Raw genomic sequence first — 26,118 nt, 5'->3', positions numbered from 1 at the left:
TTGTACTGCTGTCAGACTGCTGTCACTGTGGGTAACAATGCATTGCATGCACAACAGACAACAGTGCACAGCACAGCTTCTGAGTAGTGTTGAGCGAACTTGTGTTTTAAGTTCGGCGTCTAAAGTTCGGGATCAGGTTATCGAAGAATCGCGTTATGGATTCCGCTACCCCGGACCAAGTTATTCTTCGATAACCTGATCCCGAACTTTAGACGCCGAACTCAAAACACAAGTTCGCTCAACACTACTTCTGAGTCCTCCTGTCCGCTTCCCTTCATTCCTGACTCACTCAGTCAGAGCTCAGACAATGTACCAAGAGCCGAGTCAGCGAGTCAGCAAGTGAATCGAAGCATCCGCGCATGCGCACCACCTAAGCTCTTCAGTCAGTAGACTCAGCAAGTGAACCGAAAATCCGATTCATGAATGAGCTGATTCAAATGAACCGATTGATCTGAAAGATCCGAACTTCCTATCTCTATTCCTTGCCCGACCCCCCCCCCCCCCTCGCTCCGCTGATTCCCGTATTATACCTGGTATACCGGCTCCGGCTGCATTCCCCTTTAAAAGGCTCTGAGCCGCTGCGCAGAGGAATGTAGCTGCGCAGCGGCAGGTGACGTCAGACGCTGTCCGCTACCTGCTGCCGCCTCATGCCGTGATGCCGCCTTCAGATTAGCGCGCCACAGCCTGCCTGCCACTGCCAGACACAGTCAGTTCTGGTTTGCAGGCTTGCAGCCAGGCGCGGCAGCGGGAACTTCTGTTCTGGCCTCTGGGAGTGGGACTGGAATCGAATCTGGAAAGAATTGTGGTGGAAGCCTGCCCAGCTGCCCTAGTGCCCTCGCCCCACTTAGCCAGCCCAGGAAGGAGTCAGTGCCGGATCCATGCTCCACTCCATGACATGTTGGACCGGACGGACTCCAACGATTCATTAAGGTCCATTAGGTTACTTGTTTCCATAAATAATGTTATCATTTTACTATTAATGGTGGCATACAGTATTTTTTCAAAGCAGAGCACAATGCTAAATAGCTGGGGCTGGGTGGGCTGGCAAGGGAGGGGTTAATAACAATAAGTGATGGAGGATACTGGCCCTGTGGGATAATCCAGAAAACAGCTTTGCATTTTACCCCCGAGCAAAGACCACACAACATAGAGCTGCCGAGCCAAGTAGACATAAGGATCAATATGAAAAGAAATAATTTGGAGCCTTTGAAATCGCTCAGCTCAGTAAGGCTACTTTCACACCTGCATTTAGGTGCGGAGACGGATCCGCACCTATAATGCAAACGTTGGTATCCGTATCCGTCTGTTTAACTCAGTAAAAAAAAAGTCTAAGTCTAAATTTAGGTCAAACGGATCCGTCATAACTTTTATGGGGGATCTGTGGATGACGAACACTGTTATGGGGGATCTGTGAATGACGAACACTGTTATGGGGGATCTGTGGATGACGAACACTGTTATGGGGGATCTGTGGATGACACACTGTTATGGGGGATCTGTGGGTGACACACTGTTATGGGGGATCTGTAGATGACACTGAACCACTCTCAAACCCAACTGGTCAAACTTGTTAAATGGATCCCAAACACAATATGCACAATAACACCCCCCACCCCCTCCAACACTCAATTAACCCCTTCATGGCCTAAACATTTTTTCAAAGCTGAACACAAAGCTAAATAGGGCTGGGTGGGCTGGCAAGGTAGGGGTTAATAACAATAAGTGATGGAGGATCCTGGCCCTGTGGGATAATCCAGAAAACAGCTTTGCATTTTACCCCCGAGCAAAGACCACACAACATAGAGCTGCCGAGCCAAGTAGACAACATAAGGATCAATATGAAAATAAATAATTTGGAGCCTTTGAAATCGCTCAGCTCAGTATGCGGCATAGGCTACTTTCACACTGCCGTTTCTGGGTCCGCCTGTGAGATCTGTTTCAGGGATCTCACAAGTGGCCCCAAACAGATCAGTTTTGCCCCAATGTTTGGCTCCGTTCCGCCTCCATTCCGCTCTGGAGGCGGACACCAAAACTCTGCTTGCAGCGTTTTGGTGTCCACCTGGCCGTGCGGAGCCAACGGATCCGTCCTGACTTACAATGTAAGTCAATGGGGAAGGATCCGTTTACATTGACACAAATATGGTGCAATTGCAAACGGATCCGTCCCCCATTGAATTTCAATGTAAAGTTATGACGGATCCGTTTGTCCTACATTTAGACTTAGACTTTTTTTTTACTGAGTTAAGCAGACGGATACGGATACCAACGTTTGCATTATAGGTGCGGATCCGTCTCCGCACCTAAATGCAGGTGTGAAAGTAGCCTTACTGAGCTGAGCGATTTCAAAGGCTCCAAATTATTTCTTTTCATATTGATCCTTATGTCTACTTGGCTCGGCAGCTCTATGTTGTGCGGTCTTTGCTCGGGGGTAAAATGCAAAGCTGTTTTCTGGATTATCCCACAGGGCCAGGATCCTCCATCACTTATTGTTATTAACCCCTCCCTTGCCAGCCCACCCAGCCATATTTAGCTTTGTGTTCAGCTTTGAAAAAAAATGTTTAGGCCATGAAGGGGTTAATTAAGTGTTGGAGGGGGTGGGAGGTGTTATTGTGCATATTGTGTTTGGGATCCATTTAACAAGTTTGATCAGTTGGGTTTGAGAGTGGTTGAGTGTCATCCACAGATCCCCCATAAAAGTGTCATCCACAGATGCCCCCATAACAGTGTTCATCATCCACAGATGCCCCCAAAACAGTGTTCATCATCCACAGATGCCCCCATAACAGTGTTCATCATTCACAGATCCCCCATAACAGTGTTTCATCCATAGATCCCCATAACAGTGTTTGTCATCCACAGATCCCCCATAACAGTGTTCGTCATCCACAGATCCCCCATAACAGTGTTCGTCATCCACAGATCCCCCATAACAGTGTTCGTCATTCACAGATCCCCCATAACAGTGTGTCATCCACAGATCCCCCATAACAGTGTGTCATCCACAGATCCCCCATAACAGTGTGTCATCTACAGATCCCCCATAACAGTGTGTCATCATTCACAGATCCCCCATAACAGTGTGTCATCATTCACAGATCCCCCATAACAGTGTGTCATCCACAGATCCCCCATAACAGTGTGTCATCATTCACAGATCCCCCATAACAGTGTGTCATCATTCACAGATCCCCCATAACAGTGTGTCATCCACAGATCCCCCATAACAGTGTGTCATCCACAGATCCCCCATAACAGTGTGTCATCCACAGATCCCCCATAACAGTGTGTCATCCACAGATTCCCCCATAACAGTGTGTCATCCACAGATTCCCCCCATAACAGTGTGTCATGCACAGATTCCCCCCATAACAGTGTGTCATGCACAGATTCCCCGCATAACAGTGTGTCATCCACAGATCCCCCATAACAGTGTGTCATCCACAGATTCCTCATAACAGTGTGTCATCCACAGATCCCCTCTAACAGTGTGTCATCCACAGATTCCCCCCATAACAGTGTGTCATCCACAGATTCCCCCATAACAGTGTGTCATGCACAGATTCCCCCCATAACAGTGTGTCATGCACAGATTCCCCGCATAACAGTGTGTCATCCACAGATCCCCCATAACAGTGTGTCATCCACAGATTCCTCATAACAGTGTGTCATCCACAGATCCCCTCTAACAGTGTGTCATCCACATATTCCCCCCATAACAGTAAGTCATCCACAGATTCCCCCCCCCCCCCATAACAGTAAGTCCTCCACAGATTCCCCCCATAACTAACTACGGTGCAGCCACTCTGCTCCTCCTAGGACTCTCTTAGTTCCTTGCCTGCTTTACTGTGTGCAGCCACTCTGCTCCTCCTAGGACTCTCTTAGTTCCTTGCCTGCTTTACTGTGTGCAGCCACTCTGCTCCTCCTAGGACTCTCTTAGTTCCTTGCCTGCTTTACTGTGAGCCAGATCCTCACTCCAGCCTCTGTCCTCCCACCAAACAGGCCTCTACCCAGCTCCTCCCCAAGTTCCTGGCTTCTGTCCCATGCGTACAATCGGGTAAGTGATCCTCCCCCGCTCCAACTGTTTATAGCCAGAGGAGGCAAATACAGTACAGTTAAAAATGACACTGTAGTCAAGTGGACCTTGGGAAAGTGCACTATTTGCCCTACAATATGGTTAAAGGGGTTTTCCAAGACTTTTATACTGATGACCTATCCTCAGGATAGGTCATCATTATATGGTCAGTGGGGGTCCAACATCTGGGACACCTGTTGATCAGCTGTTTGAGAAGGTAGAAGTGCTCCAGGGAGCCCCGCGGCCTTCTCTGTGCTTACCAAGCACTGCGCCGTACATTGTATAGTGGTTGTGCTTGGTATCACGGGGCTGAGCTGCACCCAGGCCATGTAACCAATGAATGCCTAGGGGAAAGCTGAGAGAAGTCCACAGTCCTTGTAGGAGCACTGGTGCCTTCTCAAACAGTTGGGGTCCCGGGTGTCAGAACCTCACTGATTAGATAATGATGACCTATCCAGAGGATAGGTCACCAGATAACAAGTCTCGGAAAACCCCTTTAAGAAAAATAAGTAACTTAGACAAAGTTCTTACATATAACAGTCAGGAATAGCTGCTGGAAGTTGTAGATCACTTTCTATGATGAGGACAGGGGCCTGTATAGCACACAGTGTGCCAGAAAAATAAACTGGAGCCGTCCTAAGCTTCACCTGACATCCAAAGGAGCAGCTCATCCTGGCACAGACAGGGCAGTACAGAACATGTAGTACCGCACTGTACTGTAAAGAGAAGACACCAATACAGGTGCTTTACCAGAGAAACGGCCATGTTTATTGGCTGGAGCTGAGTCTCAGACATTGTATGTTGAGTCTTACGAATGCCCAGGAAAGACAATTATAAGCTGAAAATATTGTATCCTGAGGCCATCGTATGTTGAGGAACCATAGTATAGTGCAGTCAGCTTACATCCCAGGTGCTGTATACATCAGGAGAATCTCCCAATATATACCTATGATGGAACAGTATGGCCAATCCTGCTTTTGATGTGCACACTGAAATACCTCATCCATAGGCTCCCAGTGTAGAAAAACATACTGTGTGCGGTATACATTTTTAGCTCTACACCCACCAGTATACCAGCCTGATGGAAACCAAAGGGACACTGTCAGTTGCCACAGCGCTATAGATAAGTTTGCATTCAGTACTCGCTGGGAGCTTTTCCCCATCGTACATGAAACATTGACTCGGTTCACATTATGTTAAGAGCCTTTTACCCTTAGCAATTGTCTTCTACAGTTCTAATGATTCAAGTTGTTCCTAAGAAAGACGGATCTGTACAAAATGATCGTTCTATTCTACCTATTATTATTATTATATCAATTCTAATTACCAGATGCGTGATATTGTGCAACTATAACAGTGTCCTCAGTGTACGGTATTACTGATGTGATTGAATATGTGTTTTGACCACAGTTGCAACATTCATCTGATGGTTGAAACAATTTCCAGAGTTAGCGATCATTAGTCAGTGGTGTCGGACTGGGTAATGTGAATTATGCAATTTCTGAAAGTAGATATTCCAAAGGCAAATGATCTGCCATAAATGATCTGCCAAAAGTTCAAGAAGCAGTTCAATCAATGATACATTTAGGGGTCATTTATTAAGACCCGCGTTTTAGATGCCGATCTTAATAACTCCGTAAGCTGGCGGTGGATCTGGCGAAGAGGCGCCTGCCTGTACATAAGTTTTGTGCCACAATCTGCGCCAGAAATACACCAAAAATAGGCACAATTCTATTAGTAAATGACCCCCTGTTTAGAAATGTTCCTGCATATGTTATCATCATCTGCTGACAGATGCCCTTTAACATGCCTGCAGGCAGCAGTAATAAACATTTATTGAAGTATAAGCTTGTATATAATTTGTAATTCATTGTATCCTGGTGCCATGACAATGTATAATTTGGCCGGAATTTTTCTACTGAAAATGGGTCATCGACATCATGTCTTATAATAAAGAACATACACAGTGCTCCTGGTCTAGTAAGACTTGATAGGAAGTCAGTCAGTAGAAAAATCAGTGCTCACCGTAGGTAGTTTTTCAATACAGTCACAACACTGTGAAGAGCATAGAATCGTATGCGGCTGTTGTGCATCCCCGTATCCTCACTCCTTTGCAGCACAATCCTACCTATTGGTTCCACTGGTTTCTTTTGCTGACTCTTGTCCACTCCTAGCCCCACTGGCATGATCTGATGTTGATGGGCTATCCTGATAATAGACCATCAGTTAACCTGTTTAAACCAGACAGGGCCCATTTAATAAATGGATGGAAACAGAAAAACTACAATAAAACTCTGCAAGTCGGCTTAGATTTATGTATCCTAAATGGCTGGTGTAAATCTGGAAGACCACCTCACTAGGCACAGTAATAGAGACAATTAGCAGTCTATCTGTTACTTATGGAAGACACCAGGACATTTATGAAACAGCTGAACAGAATAGTAAAAAAAGTAATCTCAACGTTGGCACAGTATAGTTACCTCTATTATATAGTCTTTTCCATCTTTCCCATGCACAACCTTCACAGCACAGATGTCAAGGCCACCAAAAATTTCTGAACATGTGTCCACCCACAACTTGTACCTGCAGAAAAAGAATCAGGGAGAAATTTATCGCGAGTGGAATTTTTGGATTACCGTATTTTTCGCCCTATAAGACGCACCGGCCTATAAGACGCACCTAGGTTTTTGAGGAGGAAAATAAGAAAAAAAATATTTTGAACCAAAATGTGTGCTTTTGGTGGGTTTTGGACTAATTGTGGTCTGTGGATGGCACTGTTATGGGGGATCTGTGGGTGACTCACTGTTATGGGGGATCTGTGGGTGACACTTATGGGGGATCTGTGGGTCACACTTATGGGGGATCTGTGGGTGACACTTATGGGGGATCTGTGGGTGACACTTATGGGGGATCTGTGGGTGACACTTATGGGGGATCTGTGTATGACAGTTATGGGGGGATCTGTGGATGACACATATATAGCATCTTATGCTATGTGTCATCCACAGATCCCCTCCATAAGTGTCCCTGTAGTGAATAACCCTCAATACAGGGCTGGGGGCCGGCATCTGGCTTTATAATGACAGCGGGGCCCGTGCAGTGACTGTATTTTACTACACGGGCCCCGCTCACTGTATAATCGTATGTCTAATAGTAAATAGTTATGTGCATAATCGCATAATGAGCGGAGTACTTACAACTACAAGCGCTCGCCGAGAGGAGGGAGGAGGCAGGAGGCAGGCCGGTAGGACAGGCGCTGGCAGCGTGAGTCATACGTCATGCGCCCACGCCGCCTGCTTCATTCATAAAGTGAGCGGCGCAGGCGCGTGACGTATGACTCACACACTGCCAGCGCCCGTCCTCCCAGCCTGCCTCCTCCCTCCTCTCGGCGAGCGTTTGTAGTTGTAAGTACTCCGCTCATTATGCGATTATGTACATAACTATTTACTATTAGACATACGATTATACAGTGAGCGGGGCCCGTGTAGTAGAATACAGTCACTGCACGGGCCCCGCTGTCATTATAAAAGCAGACGCCGGCCCCCAGCCCCTCCTCCCTCACAGCGGCGGGTGTATCATTGAAAATCGCAAAATAATTTGCGCAAAAAAATCGCGCAAAAATTCGCGCAAAAATTCGCACGAAAATTCGCAAATCGCAAAATAAGCTGCATTCGCCGTATAAGACGCACTGCTATTTTCCCCACACTTTTGGGGGGAAAAAAGTGCGTCTTATACGGCGAAAAATACGGTACATTTTTCTTGAAACTGCATTGTCATAATTTGCCAAATCCAGTTTTCAAAAGTGAGTAAACTGGCGTGAAATTGTAAAAAGTTTCAAAAAATTTTTTTTTGTGCAGCATGTAGCATGCCAAACCCTGCCACCTTTTATGCCAGAAAACCTGTCTGTAGGGCATGATAAATTCCCTCCATGTGTGTCCACGTTAACGCTGTAAAGGGGATTTCTTTAGATTTCTTTAGATAAAGTGAAATAGAAAAAACAATTCCGGCACCTATTTTTTTTCCCATTTGTTAAATACAAGGGTGCCAACAGGTCGAAATCAAAAGAAGGAATTGATGTATATTTACCAATAGGCTTTTTTTTTTTTTTTGTATTGGAGCCCTGGATATAGTTTCATGATAGTTCCAGTACGTCAGTCATCATGCAGTATTTGCGCATGCGTTGGGGTCCATTCACACGTCCGTAAGTGTTTTGGATACAGGGACATGGACAAAAAAATGTCTGGTTTGAGAACTGCACTTATACAAGCAGACAAACAACACGAGTTTGTGAGCGTTCATATGTTTGAGTTCAAGTGTGTGATTTTATATTACATGAGGGAGTATCTGTGAGAGCTAAATTATTTGTGTGTGTTGCTGAGTGGCTGTGCCTGACTTTATTGTACTCTATACCAAGTCAGAGCAGTGTAGTCTAGTTTATACACTGTGGGCCAGATTTATCATGACTCTGACTGTCAGTTTTAGCCAAGTCAGATTTATGATCGGCCCTTTAAGACTGTAATAAATGTGGTTTGACAGTAGCAGTTTATCCGTCAGTAAGCAGCTTTACAAAGGTCGCACGTTTTTATGAAAAAGTCGCACGTTTTTATGAAAAAGTCGCATGTTCTATTAAAAAGTCTCATAAGATAAGCATGGTCTTCACTGGAGTGAAATTGCAACTTTTTTGGGACTTTTTAAATAGTCCCAATAGTAAATCTGTCTAGAGATTAATTTACATAAGAAAACACGCCCACTTTCAGAAAACTGGCGAGCATAGTGCAGAGCAGAAAAAAGTCGCAAATTTGTGCGCAGTTTAAGCGTTTGGGACTTTTTGGGGGACTTTTTCACTCCATTATTCTGACCTGAGCTAATGATAAATCTGGCCCTGTGACTTTTGCTGCCAGGTTTATTTCATAGCAGCTGAGAGTATACTGTGATTACATTTTTATTTTTTTTCCTCTTCCTTCTCCAGGGTGTTGCACAGATGAGTAATTAGGGTGTGGCTATCGAATTAGGAGAAGTTAAATAGCCAGTCTAGAGGGCAGCTCAGTCATTACATAGTTACACAGTTAATACGGTTAAAGAAAAGACACAAGTCCATCAAGTTCAACCAAGGGATAGGTGGGGATGCGAATCCTGGAAGGAATTGAGACTCAGATTTCTACACGTTTTTATAAGCATTAATGTTGTTTACTTTTAAGAATTCATCTAAACCCTTTTTAAAACTGTCCACTGTTCCTGCTGTGACCACGTCCTGATGAAGTCTATTCTACAGATTCACAGTTCTCACAGAAAAGAAGCTTTCACGCTTCCGGAGACTGAACTTTTTCCTCTCCAATCGGAGGCTGTGCTCCCTTGTCTTTTGAGCGCATTTTACATAGAACAGTTTTTCACCGTATTTTTTGTATGGCCCATTTATATATTTGTATAGGTTAATCATGTCCCCCCTTAGACGTCTCTTCTCAAGACTAAATAAATTCAATTCTTTTAATCTTTCTACATAATTAAGACCCTCTATTTAGTTTAGTTGCTCTCCTCTGTACTTTTTCCAGCTGTGGTGCGTCCTTTCTATGGACTGGTGCCCAGAACTGAACTGCATATTCCAGATGAGACCGCGCCAATGCTTTGTAAAGTGGAAATATCACATCCCTGCCCCGCAAGTCCATGCCTCATTTAATGTATGACAATATCCTGGTGGCCTTAGAAGCAGCTGATTGACATCGTATGCTGTAATTTAATCTACCATCCACAAGGACACCCAAATCGGTCTCTATAAGTGACTCCCCGAGTGTTACATCACCTAAGACATATGAAGCACAGAGATTATTACTACCAAGATGCATAATTTTACATAAACCTCATTTACCAAGTTGATGCCCAATCACTCAAAGTGTTCAAGTCAGCTTGTAGTTTATAGATATCTTCCATAGACTGTATATTTCTACATAGCTTATTATCATCTGCAAAAATAGAAATGGTGCTATTAATCTCATCCTCGATATCATTAATAAATAAATTAAATAATAAAGGGACCAGCACTGAACCTTGGGGTACACCACTTATAACCTGGGACCATTCTGAATAGGAATCATTGACCACAACTCTCTGGATATGGTCTTGCGACCAGTTTTCAATCCAATTACAAACTACACTTTCCAAGTCTATAGACCTTACTTTACCTATTAAATGGCTGAGGGACAGCATCAAAAGCCTTTGCAAAATCCAGAAACACTACACCCACAGTCACCCATACTCTTGAATATAGACCCTTAAGAGTCCTTCAAACATTTTTCCCACAACAGAAGTTAAACTAACTGGTCTATAATTACCTGTGGAGGACCTTGATCCTTTTTTGAATATGGGCACCACGTTTGCCTTGCGCCAATAACTTGGCACTGTACCAGTACCTACAGAATCTTTAAAAAATTATAAACAGGGGCACAGCAATGACTGAACTAAGCACTCTTGGGTGTAATCCATCTGGACCCGGAGCCTTGTTCACATTTACCTTGATTAACTTATCTTGGACCATATCTACAGTTAGCCACTTGAGTATATTAAAAATGTATTGATCCAAGGGTGACATCTAGGGAATTCGTGTCTTTTTGTTGTTGTTGTACTGGTCTAGGGGTTACGCTATTCAATTTATCACATTCTTGTTTTAAAAAAAGGTTCTGGATATCCTCTCGCCAGGAATTTATTTTTTTGTCATGTTATTAATAGTAGTTTTCCTTAGTGGAGTCTGAGACTATCATGTCCACACGCTGAAATTGTGAGTATGGTAAAGATTTGGAGTCGTGAATTGGAGAGGGAATCCAGAAATCTGGTAGCATGGTAATTACACAAGGCTACTTTAGCAGACTACTGCAGAACCCAGAAGATAACACGTGAACTGCGGGTATATCTTAGACCTACGTTCTTTTGCAATAACGTTGATTATTGCACAAAGTTCGCCAGCATTTGAAATAAATGTTCACATGATCTGATCATCCTCACCATTGAATATCTCGCTAGCTCCATTACTGAAACTAAATTGAAAATCGCATCTATTGAACAACCACTACATGATTCATTAACAGAAGATAATCTCACTGCTTTAAAGTCTAAAATTGAGAAAACCTGCTCTGACTTTAAGAAGGACATTGAAAATACTAAGCGCAGCAAATTCACCAGAGACTCTGAGGACTATTAGACCAAAAGAATATATAAATGGCAAGACTCCTTGGGTACCGCGATTCCATTATCCAGACTCCACACACGGCGAACAGATTCCCAGTCTTCTGGCTCTGGAAGCGACTATACCCCTGCCCCACGTCATCAATCCTCTTTTGTAGGGAAGAAACACAATACAAAAAGAGCACCAGAAGGGTAGGACGCCATCATAGGAGGCATAAATGCTTGAAGGATAACGCGGTCCCAGGTATAGATGAGACTTTGGTTTTTAATATTTTATCAAAAAATGTAAGTCCCATTCAATTGCAAGTATTGCAAAAAGGACTATCCTTCAGTCCAACAGGACATTTAGATACTTTTGAACTGGTAATGGTCAATGGTTTTTCTGTAATATTCGTTTGAAAGCACACTTTGGTACCGGTGATGAGATGTCTCCCCACCGGTACAGATACTAATAAATTAACACTACAACAATTTAATCTTAGAATTAAAAAAAATTTGAACCACCCAAAACACACCATCCGGTGGAGACGTTTATATCACTGGTCCAAAGGGATATATCCCAATTGCTGTATGATTGTAAACAGGGTAAATTATATATATTGCATAATTTGACCTGAAAGAGATGCTGAATGATGATTCCTTAAATTTTTAAACCTGCAGACAAGGAGCCCTTGTCTTAATGGACAAGGATTATTATGTTACAGAGATTCTGAGACAATTAGCGGATAGAGACACCTATCAACCTCTAAGACAGGATCCAGTTTACGACATCAAACAGAAACTCATGGATGTTATAGCAGAATTCAAGGACAGGCATGTGTTAGATGATAAACTATGTAGTTTCTTAATTAATCAATACCCGATAACACCGGTATTTTATACTTTACCGAAAATTTACAAGTCACTAACACATCCACCAGGATGCTCTATAGTGGAGTCTACCGATTCTTTTCTCTCCCCACCAGCTATTCATCAAGAAAAGGTTCTTACATTTTTAACTAAAAATAAACCTTCTTTTCTGTTGGATACTAGCCATTTTCTTAGAGAAATCAAGAACCTTTCAGTGCAAGGAGAGGACCTGTTGGTGACATTTGACGTATACAGTTTGTATACCTCAATAGAGCACACAAAAAGCAAAGCATTGCAGCAGTAGGGTGGCTTTTGACTCCTCCTGTTACACACCTCAAGAGAGGGAATTCTTTTCCCTGGAGATTGTACTGAAAGAAAACTATTTTTTATTTCAGGATACATTTTATCAGTAGCGGCAGGGAACCGTGATGGGTTCGAAAGCCGCACCACCATACACAAATTGTTATATGGCTTGGTTTGAACATATATACATCTATAGTAATGAATCTTACAAGAAATACTGTACCTTAGGGCGTCGTTTCATCAACGGCATTTTTTGCGTGTAGCAGGGCGGCATTCAATCCTTACTGGATTTTTCTATTTACCTGAATTCCATATTGGAAGAGCTCTAATTCACTATACATTGGGATGGTAAGAGGATACATGTTCTTGATACCTGGATCATCAAGACTGAGGGAGGCCATATACAGACTGATTTATACGTCAGGGAAACCGACAAGAATAGTCTTCTGCAATTCACAAGTAACCATCCACCTGCGGTTAAAAAATCTTTACCATACCGACAATTTGTGTGGACAGGATAGTCTCCGACGCCACCAATAGGGAGACTAGAATTAATGACATGACAAAAAAATTCCTGGCGAGAGGATATCCAGAACCTTTGTTAAAACAAGAACGTGATAAATTGAATAGTGTAAACCCTAGACCAGCACAACAACAACAACAACAAAGACACAAATTCCCTTCATAGTGAAGTATCACCCTTGGATCAATACATTTAGAAGTGTTATCAATAAACATTGGGATATTATGAGGAAGGCATACCCAACAATACAGGAATTTCAAAATATACCCATGGTATGCTATAAAAGGTAAAAAAATATCAGAGATACTATAATTAGGGCTTATATAGGGAGCAATAAAATCTTACACGACAAATGACAATGTCCACGCCTAAAAGGGGCACATTCCCTTGCTTGCAATATATTCATTGTTCCAGCATTATAAAGGGGGGATATTTTACTCATCCAAACACAGGGAAAAAAATTCCTATCAATGGCTTGGCTGTTATTCTGAAATGCCCATGTGGGCCATTATACGTTGGAGAGACATCAACCCGTATGAAAGACAGGTTCTGTAAACATAAGTCAACAATACGGAAAAAGAATCTGCTATTACCAATTCCTTTTCGTTTTAATCGATGTCGCCATAATGTTTCCCAATTAAATTTCCAAATGATAGAACAACCACAGAGGGTTGGAGACGGGTTCTGTGAATCCGAAAGGTTTCAATCACGAATATGAACTTAATTGCTTTCCAGATGAATTTTTCTTTCCCCATTTTTATGGATCAATTTCTTGCATAATGAGATCTCATAACAAAAAATGTTTCTTTTTTTTTTTTTTTTTTTTTTACAGAGAATGTGATGAACATTGAAAATGTCTTTTCAGGTCTTTATGATTGAGTATTATATCACTAATAATTAATTATATCCTGTGTCTTTAGATTAGATGTTTGTAACATCATTAACAACTGTGTTGACCTATTTTCCGTACACATAGTATCTTGTCTTTATTAATATTATTACCTTCATTCAATTTTGTGCATTCCCACTTGTAATCGTTTGCCCACATGGTTGTTTTTCTTTGTTTACATGTTGCCTTGACTACCTGACGTCACAGCTTGTGGCGAGTTATTTAAATCTTGTTAATTGTACACTTACTTAATTGACAAAGACTCGATTGTCGAGTCGAAATGCGTCACTTATTTTCCTCAATGTGACAATATATCTACTCCTGCAAGTGCCGTCTTCCTCCTTTGCACATTGACGGGAAGCCGACCCTGGACACGTGCACAGCGCATCAGCAGACAGAGTGGCGTCTGTTTCACTCTGTAAAACAACGCGAGTTTGTGAGCGTTCGTGTGTTGTAGTTCAAGTGTGTGTTTGTATTAAGAGTGTGACTTTAGATTACGTGACTTCAGATTCAGGGACTTTAGGAGGAGGCTACAGTAAGTTAGATTCTTATCATTGCACCATACTGTATTTTTTTTTCTTTTCTTGCGTAATCCCCGTTTATTGACAGTGCAGTCCAGTGCACATGTTTTCTAATGTCCTGGAACAGCCGTTTGAGGGTGCATATCTTTGTTCAAAATGTGAGCATATTGCCCATTTGGAATCGCACATTGTGTATCTAACCGGGCGAGTTTCAACACTGAGAAGCGTTGACAATTTGGAAAAGAGTTTGCAGCTCACTGAGCAAGCCATCTATGGGGTAGATGTGGGTAAAGGGTCGTAGCGAGGAGGAACAGGGAAGTGAGGTAGCTACAGTAGCTGGATAACAGTTAGAAAGCGGGGTAGAGGGAAGAGTGCCAGGGAGGCTAGCCCAGATCTGACACACCCCAACAAGTTTCCAAGGTTGGCAGATGAGGGGGATGTCAGTTCAGGGAGAGCACTGCTGCAGCCGGACCCTTTCTCTGCCAGTCAGGGGAATGTCAGCTTCAGTAAGCTGTGGACCAGGGCAGGGGTGAAGATAGGGAGATCTGTCACAAAGACCGGGATCGCCGAACGGTGTGTTGTCTTCCTGGCGCTCGAGTTCGACACATCGGAGATTGGGTTGACAGGTTACTGGGAGGGGCTGGAGAAGATCCAGCAGTCATGGTTCATATTGGAGCCAATGACAAAGTTAGAGGTAGGTGGAGCGTCCTTAAAAATGATTTTATGGATTTAGGTCACAAGCTTAGGGCAAGGACCTCAAAGGTAGTGTTTTCCGAAATACTACCTGTACCACAAGCCACACAAGAAAGGCAGCGTGAGATTAGGGAGGTTAATAAGTGGCTGAAGACCTGGTGTAGAAAGGAGGGGTTTGGGTTCCTGGAGAACTGGGCCGACTTCTCTGTTGGCTACAGGGTCTATCATAGGGATGGGCTGCACCTCAATAGAGAAGGGGCAGCTGTGTTGGGAGAGACATCTCATCAGACAGAGGATTTAAAGTTCAAAATGGTCATTTATTTTGGCATCATCACACACAAAACAGCAAAACAAACACCTGCCCGTCTGGGCTCTAATACATAGTATTTTTCCCTGACTCACCTCTAAGCACAGCTTATAGACAGGGTTTTAGGCTCCAAGCCTTAGCAGGTCTGCTCATCAGACACAAGTCCATATGGGAAGAGATCCGGCTACACATAGCCTTGTGGCCCCTCAGCCATCCTGGCTGAGACCACTCAGAGCCTTTGGGTGGTTATGGTCCAGATGTCCTCCCGACTCTGACCATGCGACCCCCTTTCCGCAGGCGTGTCGCTTGGACCCCAAACTTCTGGACTCTGTTTCCAAGTTTTCTCTCCCCAGACTGACACACAGAGGGATGGTTTTATCCCTCCTTGATCACAGCAGGCTTCACCTGCGATCACCTTCGGCAAAAGGCAACACTGGTACTGGAAGGGTGTCAATCGTCAGATCCCAATATCAAACCTATTCACTGATCCAAATAAAATCCAGCCCAGAACAAAACGTAAACAAAACGGTCTCAGCAAACTATGCTTTGCTGAAACCTCTGCAGCTTTCTGGATTTTAGTCATCTCACCCAGCTGAGGTATCTGGGTGGGACATACAAACCCTCAAGCACTGTACACATCACCACAGTATAATAATGCCAGAAGCCTGACTAATAAAACTGGTGAACTGAAATTAGTAATGTGTGAGGAGGACTATGACATAGTGGGAATAACTGAGACATGGCTGGATGATAGCTATGACTGGGCAGTTAATGTGCAGGGTTACAGTCTGTTTAGAAAGGATCGTCAAAACCGGAGAGGGGGAGGGGTCTGCCTTTATGTAAAGTCCTGTCTAATGTCCACAGTCCGAGAAGATATAAGTGAGGGACATGAACATGTGGAGTCACTGTGGGTAGAAATACATGGAAGCAAAAACAATAATAAAATACTAATAGGAGTTTATTATAAACCACCTAATATACCAGAGTCCACAGAAAATCTGCTACTAAATGAGATAGACGAGGCGGCAGTTCCTAACGAGGTCGTTATTATGGGGGACTTCAACTAACCAGATATAGACTGGCAAACTGAAACCTGTATATCTCATAAAGGAAACAGGTTCTTGGCAATAACCAAAGACCATTACCTCTCCCAACTGGTTCAGGACCCAATAGACCGGACAGAACAACAGATGTGCAGGTCGGAGACACCTGGGAAATAGTGACCATAAAGTAATACCCTTCCAATTGTCATTCAAAAGAGTGTTTCTTCAAAGAGGAACAAAAATACTAAGAGAGGCCATTGACCTAACTAACTGGGACAAAGTCCTCAAAAATAAAAATACAGCCACAAAATGGGATATTTTTAAAAGCATACTAAAATCTAATTGTGAGAGGTACATACCTTATGGAAATAAAAGGTTAAGGAACAAGAAAAAAACAATGTGGATAAATAGAACTGTAAAGAAAGCAATAAATGACAAAAAGAAAGCGTTTAAATCACTAAAACAGGAGGGTTGCGAGGAAGCACTGAAAAACTATAAAGGAAAAAAATAGAATATGTAAAAAACTAATGAAAACAGCCAAACTAAAGACAGAGAGCAAAACTAACCCTAAAATGTTCTTCAATTACTGTATATAATGGTAAAAAGTATGAATCTGAAGGTGTCGGCCCTCTACAGAGTAATGAGGGGGGAGTTGCAGAGAGTGATGAGGAGAAAGCAAAGCTATTAAATATTTTTTTATCCACTGTATTCAATGAGGAAAATAAACTGTCAGATGAAATGCAGAATGTAAAAGTAAATTCCCTATTAAAAGTGCCCTGTCTGACCCAGAAAGAAGTACAGCGGTGTCTTAAAAATATTAAAATACACAGATCTCTAGGACCAGATGGCATACACCCCATATCCTATGAGAATTAAGTAATGTCATAGCCAGACCCTTATTTCTGATATTTAAGGACTCTATACTGACAGGGAGTGTTCCAAAGGATTGGTGCATAGCAAATGTGGTGCCAATATTCAATAAGGGGTCAAAAACAGAGCCCGGAAACTATAGGCCGGTAAATTTAACATCTGTTGTGGGTAAACTGTTTGAAGGTTTTCTAAGAGATGCTATCTTGGAGTACCTCAGTGAAAATAAGCAAATAACCCCATATCAGCATGGCTTCATGAGGGATGGGTCATGTCAAGCAAATGTAATCAGTTTCTATGAGGAGGTAAGTTCTAGACTTGACAGCGGCGAATCAATGGATGTCGTATATCTGGACTTCTCCAAGATATTTGACACTGTACCGCATGAAAAGTTAGTATATAAAATGAGAATGCTTGGACTGGGAGAAAATGTCTGTATGTGGGTAAGTAACTGGCTCAGTAATAGAAAACAGGGTGGTTATTAACGGTATACACTCAGTTTGGGGCACTGTCACTAGTGGGGTACCACATGGTCAGTATTGGGCCATATTCAATGATCTTGTAGAAGGCTTGCACAGTAAAATATCAATAAACTGTGTAAAGTAATTAACACGTAAGAGGACAGTATACTGCTACAGATGGATCTGGATAGATTGGAGGTGTGGGCAGAGAAGTGGCAGATGAGGTTTAACACTGACAAATGTAAGGTTATGCACATGGGAAGGAATAATGCAAGTCACCCATACATACTAAATGGTAAAACACTCGGTAACACTGACATGGAAAAGGACCCAGGAATTTTAGTGAACAGCAAACTAAGCTGTAGAAACCAGTGTCAGGCACCTGCTTCCAAGGCCAATAAGATAATGAGTTGTATGAAAGGGGGCATATGGTAGATGCCTGTGATGAGAACATAGTCCTCCCACTCTACAAATCACTAGTCAGATGACACATGGAGTACTGTGTACAGTTCTGGGCTCCTGTGAACAAGGCAAACATAGCAGAGCTGAAGAGGGTTCAGAGGAGGCAACTAAAGTAATAAATGGAATGGGGGGGGACTACAGTACCCTGAAAGATTATCAAAATTAGGGTTATTCACTTTAGAAAAAAGACGACTGAGGGGAGATCTAATAACTATGTATAAATATATCAGGGGTCAGTACAGAGATCTCTCCTATCATCTATTTATCCCCAGGACTGTGACTGACGAGGAGACATCCTCGGCGTCAGGAGGAAAAAGCAGTGAGACTATGGAACTCTCTGCCTAAGGAGGTGGTGATGGTGAGTTCACTAGAAGAGTTCAAGAGGGGCCTGGATGTATTTCTGGAGTGTAATAATATTACAGGTTATAGCTAGTAGAGAGGGGTTGTTGATCCAGGGAGTTATCTGATTGGAGTCGGGAAGGAATTTTTTCCCCCTTAAGTGGGGAAAATTGGCTTCCACCTCACAGGTATTTTTTGTTGCCTTCCTCTGGATCAACTTGCAGGATAACAGGGCGAACTGGATTGACAGATGTCTTTTTTCAGCCCTATAAACTATGTTACTATGTTAAAGTGGTGCACCGCTTTAGAACAGAAATATATTTGATAAATAAAAAAATTCAAATTGCTTTTGGGCAGGTCTGTCATCATCAGCATGTGTTTTGTGATGTACGTACCTGTCTGCGCTCCCACAGAAAGCCTGGCTTCTCTGTGGGGGTGCCACCATGTCAACCAGCCCCGACGACTGCGGGGTTGGTTGGCCTATCATTGTGCAGAGATGCTGGGCCAATCTGGCTCAGCGCCGCAGTCCTCTATGTGCTAACATCAGGGCTGTAAGACCTATCAGATAGCAGGGATGCCGGGCCAATCAGGCTTGGCGTCCCGTGTTTCCTTATAGCAGGATATTTAAACGGGTCACTGCAAGCCACCGTTGCCTGTGATTGGTTTTCTTAACTTCGCTAGCCTGTTCTAAGCTACCTCTTAGATTCCTGGATCTCTGACTCTGTCCTGGATTGCTGATTTTTACCACTGACATAATCTCCTGGTGCTGACTCTGTCTGGTATTGGGCTCTTTTTTATACCCAGTTCTGACGTGGTCTGTCTGACTACTCCTTTTACCCCTTCTTTAGGCTCTGTGCACCTAAACCTGTGCCAGGTAAGGGACCATCGACCAGTTGGCGGCTGCTGTTTAGGCAGATCATTCAAGTAGGTAGTGACAGTGGGTGGAATTTAGTTCTGCACTGGTCACTACCTTACGTGACAAGACCTTTCAGCTAAAGAACTGTGTCAATGTTCTAATACATATTGGGCAGGAAAAACATTAAAACAAGGTAAGATTAGACTCCTGGAATAGTTAGTCATTAGATGATCTAATGGATATTTTGTGGAAATTCACCACCAGGACCCCACCAATCTAAACTTCTGAAATGGAAAAGTTTAAAGAAAGGATACGCTGAAACAACAGGTATATTAAATTGAAGGGGTAAACATGGTCATCTGAGCATTGTGCCACTTTGGCTCTGCTCGGTTCTTCTTGGAAGAAAGCTGATAGGGCACTTTTTTAATTGGGCACTTTTGCCTCTTTGTTTCAGGGCCTGGTTGGAAGTCCCATGAGTAGGACCACCACCAAATGTAGAAAAAAATACAGTTTATTTGCCATCTATGTTGGGGATTTGACACATGAAGTCCAGCGGTAATTGTTACTCACCTATCTGACATTGCCACTTGTTCTAACATTGCAGACCCAGTGTTAGTCTTCCAGTTACCTGATATGGAGGTTCTCCTAGTAAACAGAAGTAAAATTTCACTTATAGGAACCAAATCAAATACAATTATAGCATATAGTCATCCCACAAATGTAACCCAAATGTGTAAATTATTCACTCTCGTGTTGGGGATGTAGAGTGAAGACCCCTATGGATGACACAAACTTGCTCCCATTGAAGTCAAGACCCAGTGTCCACTTGTGCTTCAGAATTTTCAGCATTAAAATGCAATTCTGATTAGGTTTAGTCTTAAAATGTGTTGTTTGCAGGGGCAATCCCCTTTTGCTTGAAGTGTCCTCTGAAAACAAGCTGACCGTGGGGTGTCCTGCTGCTGGAACCCCCAGAGATCAGCATTTATTGGACCTTTTAAGAATCCTGCCATTACTGTTCAACCAAAAAAATCATGGTGATTTTTTTTTTAAACCCCCAGAAAACAGCAAAAGTGTGCAGTGGAACTCTGCAGCAAGTGCTTAATTACATGATGCTCATTAAAATGAATAAGCTATTCATGGAATGAATCGACATGCTGGGTACTCCATGGAGAGCTGCTCCTTGTAGCCACTCCAGGAACCCCAGTAAATTGATGGAGGGAATCCCCTTCATTAACTCAGAACATGGTATTTGCTGGGCCAGCACCAGCTGGCCCTGAGCTTCCTGAAGTCCATGTGGGGCTTCTGCACTGGCATGGCTGACTTTACTTATAGCCAACTCCACATCTCCACTAGATCCACTGTTATGAGCAGGGAGGGGGTAAGGTAGAAGCTGTATTTTACTTCACAGAGAAGAGAAACGCATGGGAGGGTGTGTCACCTGGCTGTGCCCACCACCAGTTATGCATCAACATCACCTGTCAGCAGCTCTGGGATATCCCGTTTCCTCCATGTGCCATCAGCCTCAAAAATCGTGCCCACCGAGGCCAGGGAAAGCAGCAGCGAGGCAATTATGAGCAGAGCCAGGCACATACCAGGGAACTTGCCTGCAACCCCCAGGCGCCCAATGTTTCTTCCTACTTCATCCTGACTCAATTACTGCAGCCGTCGCTTGGGTCACCACATCTGGGGCACCAGAAACTTCACTCTCACCCTCTCTGTGTGAGATCTCTTCAGTCCATGCCTTTCGTGCTATTAATCCTGGCGCAGGTGGCAGGGACTGAAGAGAGTATGCAGGCTGTCCTGATACTGTGCTCCAGAAGGAAATATCACTATGACAATTAAAAAAAAAACATTGTCAGGGTTTAAAAGGGCGAATTAATAAAATTATTTTGATTAATAGCCCAGCCCTACCCCCAGCCATCAGGTTGACACTATTGAACACTGTGGATGGCACTACTATAGGGAGCACTGTACTGCCGGCAGTCTTATGTCTATGGGGAACTGTGGAGCTTTACTTTAAGCACCTAAGGCTAGGTACTTATATGCGGCAAAATGTTCTTCTAAAACCGGAATTGCCGTATCCAGCATACGCCAGGCATCACTGGCATCCAACAGATCCCACTGTCTATAATGGGGTGTGTCAGGTTTCTGGTATGGAGTAGTGATGAGCGGGAGGTGCCATATTCGATTTTGCGATATTTCGCGAATATTCGAATGAATATTCGTGTTATATTCGTCGAAATCGAATATTCGTAATTATTCCAATTATCGCGAATAATATCCGAATATTTTTTTCGCGTATTGCGATTATTTATCTTGATAGTATAAGGCAACATTCCTATGCTAATTGACTATGGCTAGGCTAATATGTGTATTTTACGAAATTTCGTGATTTGCTCTAACTTCGTCTCTTAGAATATTACGAATGTTCTAAAAGACGAAGTTAGAGCAATATTAAGAACATTTTCAAAAGCCGAAATTGCGATGCGAGTAATATAATACGAAATAATCGCATGAAGATTTCAACTTAGCACTGCTATATTCCATATTCTAGCCTAATATGGAATATAGCTGTGCTAAGTTAGCACTGCTCTATTCCACACTAGGCTAGAATATGGAATATAGCAGTGCTAAGTTGAAATCTTCATGCGATTATTTCGTATTATATTACTCGCATCGCAATTTCGACTTTTGCAAATGTTCTTAATATTGCTCTAACTTCGTCTCTTAGAATATTACGAATATTCTAAAAGACGAAGTTAGAGCAATATTACGAAATTTCGTAAAATACACATATAGATTGTAATTTTGCTAATATACTGCTATAATCCCTTTTTTTTCCTCTAATTTTTTTTTGCCTCTTCTGAACTTAAGTTTTGTAAAATATGTACACTATTAAAAAATATTACTATAGCAGTATATTAGCTTAAATACAATCTATGTGTATTTTACGAAATTTCGTAATATTGCTCTAACTTCGTCTTTTAGAATATTCGTAATATTGCTCTAACTTCGTCTTTTAGAATATTCGTAATATTCTAAGAGACGAAGTTAGAGCAATATTAAGAACATTTGCAAAAGTCGAAATTGCGATGCGAGTAATATAATACGAAATAATCGCATGAAGATTTCAACTTAGCACTGCTATATTCCATATTCTAGCCTAGTGTGGAATAGAGCAGTGCTAACTTAGCACAGCTATATTCCATATTAGACTAGAATATGGAATATAGCAGTGCTAAGTTGAAATCTTCATGCGATTATTTCGTATTATATTACTCGCATCGCAATTTGCGAAATTTCGTAAAATACACATATAGATTAGATTGTAATTTAGCTAATATGGAATATAGCAGTAAGTTGAAAACGCCACTGACTGGAGCAGCCAGGAAGCCAGGAATCCAAAGGACAGGTAAGAACAACTTTAGAGAAGTGGGAAAGAAAAAAATATAATAATAAAAAAAAAACGAATATTCGAATTCGCGAATATATAGAACGATATTCTAAATATTCGCGAAATCTCGAAATTGCGATATTCGAGAAAAAAATTCGCAATTCGAATATTCGCGCTCAACACTAGTATGGAGTCCGGCATCTTTGAAATCTGCCGGAATCTCGGAATCTTTGATGGAGGCTCCTGCTGAAGCCTAACCTGAAAGGTGGAATCCATGCAAAACCGTTACTGTATTCTGCCTATTGCAGACTGTTCTGCTCTTAATCCCTCTGAATACTGCCTATTCAGGTCCTGCATTAGGTACCATTCAAAGGGGTATTTTAACAAATAGCCCTTTGCGATCAAAGGAGCAGACAACCTATATTTTCCCCACAAATGGGAAGAGTTCTAAACTTTATCGCAGTGATTGGGAGTGGCAAATTCTGACAATGTGAACCTCAGATGAGACAAGTTTGCACAGCTCTGATCTCCATGTTTCTCATGCCCTTCAAATCGCCCATATTGCACAGCAAGGTTATTAAAACAAAAGCCAACAGCATTGGTGGGTATACCCCCATAAAAAATGTCAATGCCTCAAAAACTTGGCATGTGGCCTTGAGCATCAATAACAGCTTGACAACGACATTTCCTGCTGTTCACAAGTCGACATATTGTCTGCTGAGGCATGGCATACCACTCTTCTTGAAGGGCGGCCCTCAAGTCATTGAAGTTCTGGGCTACAGATTTACGAGCCTCTACACGGCGACTCATCTGATCCAGCAGTAGTTCCCTAATGATGTGACCTCGATGAGCTGGCGTATTGTCGTCCATGAAGATGAAATTAGGCCTGTGTTGTTCATGCAGAGGCACAATGACTGGATTAATGTTGTTCAAGTAGTAAGGCCTTGTCACTGGACCATTCACAAACTGTAGGACAGTTCTGTATTGACTAAGCAAACCTGCCCACACTGTAACAGCACCACCACCAAAGGCTCATTTGGTGACAACAGTGACTGATACATAGTGCTCTCCTTGACGTCTCCAATATTTGTTGGCGGCCATCATTTCTGCTCAGCGTGAATCAAGTTTCATAAGGGAACAGTACTAAGGCCCAATGGTCCATCGTAGATGCTCCCTGGCAAGACTAGGACGCCTGTGCCTGGTGGTGTGGTCAGGTACCCTGCAGGTCGTCTAGCACACAGACAACGGCTGATATAAATGTTTTTGAATGGTCTGACGTGACACTTGGGTGCCTCTCACCTCCCTTAAATGGAGGTGTGTGGCATTCATTATCTGATTCCGCAGGGCATTGTTCACAATGAAGCGGTCATCAGTGTGGGATGTGGTCAAAGGACGTCCACTTCTATGCCTTTCTGTGACTCTTCCAGTCTCTCTGTGTCTCTGTTGCAACCTACTGATGGCACTCTGTGACACTCTAAGCTCAGTGGCCACTTCCGTTGCAATGGCGAGATACTGTTGATCACTTGTTAGGTGTCGTCTTGGTCTCATGATGTCAAGATCTGAACAGCATGATTAGGAGGACTGTTTAAATACCAATTCTAATTGAACCAGAATATTTATTGGGCGATTCATGGATCAAACAACTGTGGTGAATTGCCGTTAAGCTTCTTGTTAGAGAATAGCAATTTGTGCAAAAAGTACTAAAACACTGAACAGTTGGACATGTGCATTCAAAAGTTTAGAGAAGGTCACATTAAGTTCACCTGTAAAGGTTAGATTGCATTTTAGGTTCATCCTGAAATTTCCCCCACAAGCCAAATATTCCTAACTTTTTGTGAGTAGTGTATATATATTCACACACAACAGGCAGCATAGCATATACTGTATATCTACATGAAATGGTGAGCTTACATGTATGCCTTGTAGTTATTTCCTATCTTCTGAATCCGGATGTCATATTTAGAGTCTATAAAAGGTTCAGTGATGGCATAGGTCTGTGTTTAGGCCACAACGCTAGCGATATCCTGGAAATCATAGTGGTTCTCTATCTTCACCTGTAGTGATGTAAAGAAAAACACAATGAATGACTGCAGTTAGTACTGTATATGGTATACTGTTACTGCTAGATCACACATAACAAGATCAACTGAAATAAATGCTACTGTATCTAGATATTGAGGTTACACTCTTGATATGGTACCCACTGGTTTTCTTATGACTCTCTCTCTCTCAGAACTTCCACCTAAGGTGTCCAGCGCTGGTGAGAAGTGGCCGTTTCTAGTGCACCAATTCCGACTGGATAACTTGTACAATCTCAGGAATAACTCCCCCACCCATGTACAACAGGTGCTGACTGTGTGTGACCACCAGCACTGTAAACATTAAATGGACATTATGAAAGGGAATCGAAAGAATCCCAAAGGGCCCTATCATCAAAAGTGTGCTAGACACAGGATCACATTTTTAATGATTCCAATTGAAAAACTCTTACATTTTTCATGATCTAAGACAGAAATGTAATAGTTAATCAAGGAAAAACCCTTGTAACCAAGCATCTATGTCATCCACAGATTCACACAAATTACACCCTTCTGGTCTACTATAATAGGTTATACCACTTAAAATAATTTTTACACTCCCAGTCATCAGTGACAGCAAAGGTAATGCTTGTTTATGCCTATGGACTTTGCTGCTTGTGGAGAAGGTATATTGCTTCGGCGCCCACCATACCACTATAACTGATTGGCTGCCTGTTTAAAGATCTGCACCCTGGTGTAGGAACTACAGTATTGATTGTGAGAGTTTTGCATGCCCATGGTCAATTGGGAAGATTGCTTGCACCTATAAGAAAGGGACTCAGGGACTATTGCTACCATTATTTCCGTTGCCAATACACCCCCCCTAGGAAAAGTAAGCTCTGTGTTAGCCTATTGCTGCTATCTGTACTGCCATTCTTATCATCCTCAGTAAAGAAACTGTTCTTTGTTATCATTAACCAGGGCTTGGTCTTTGTCTCCACCATTCGCTGGCTCTCACTCTACCTGACCTCCTGCCTTGCACTCTGCCAAACATCCTCCATGAAGGGCACCCTAACTATCACCAGACAAGAGCCCAGAAGGATCCAGGGTGTTCCCCGAGGGAAGAAAGGTTGTGCCCTCTATTTACTGCTTGGCCCAGGTATTGCCGGGGTGAGGACTGCCTCTGTGAACTGTAACTGCTTGGTCTGAATAGTTGAAACTTGTCCTATTTTTGTGTGGTGAAGGTGAGCAAAATACCTTCTTCTTAGGGCTCATGCACACGACTGTATGCCCTCCAAGAGATATGGTCCATAGGCGGGCCATATGTCCCGAAGCAGCATTCATCGTG

General features: G+C 42.7%; 1 pseudogene; it reads right to left on the bottom strand.

Moving 5' to 3' along the window:
• The window catches only part of LOC122944166, a 144,523-nt pseudogene that overhangs the window by 13,298 nt on the left and 105,107 nt on the right, over nt 1–26,118 (bottom strand).

This window comes from Bufo gargarizans, chromosome 7 (assembly GCF_014858855.1).
Source record: "Bufo gargarizans isolate SCDJY-AF-19 chromosome 7, ASM1485885v1, whole genome shotgun sequence".
NCBI classification, from domain to species: Eukaryota; Metazoa; Chordata; class Amphibia; order Anura; family Bufonidae; genus Bufo; species Bufo gargarizans.
Note: the sequence above shows the minus strand (reverse complement) of the source record. Positions and strands in the feature narration are given on the sequence as shown.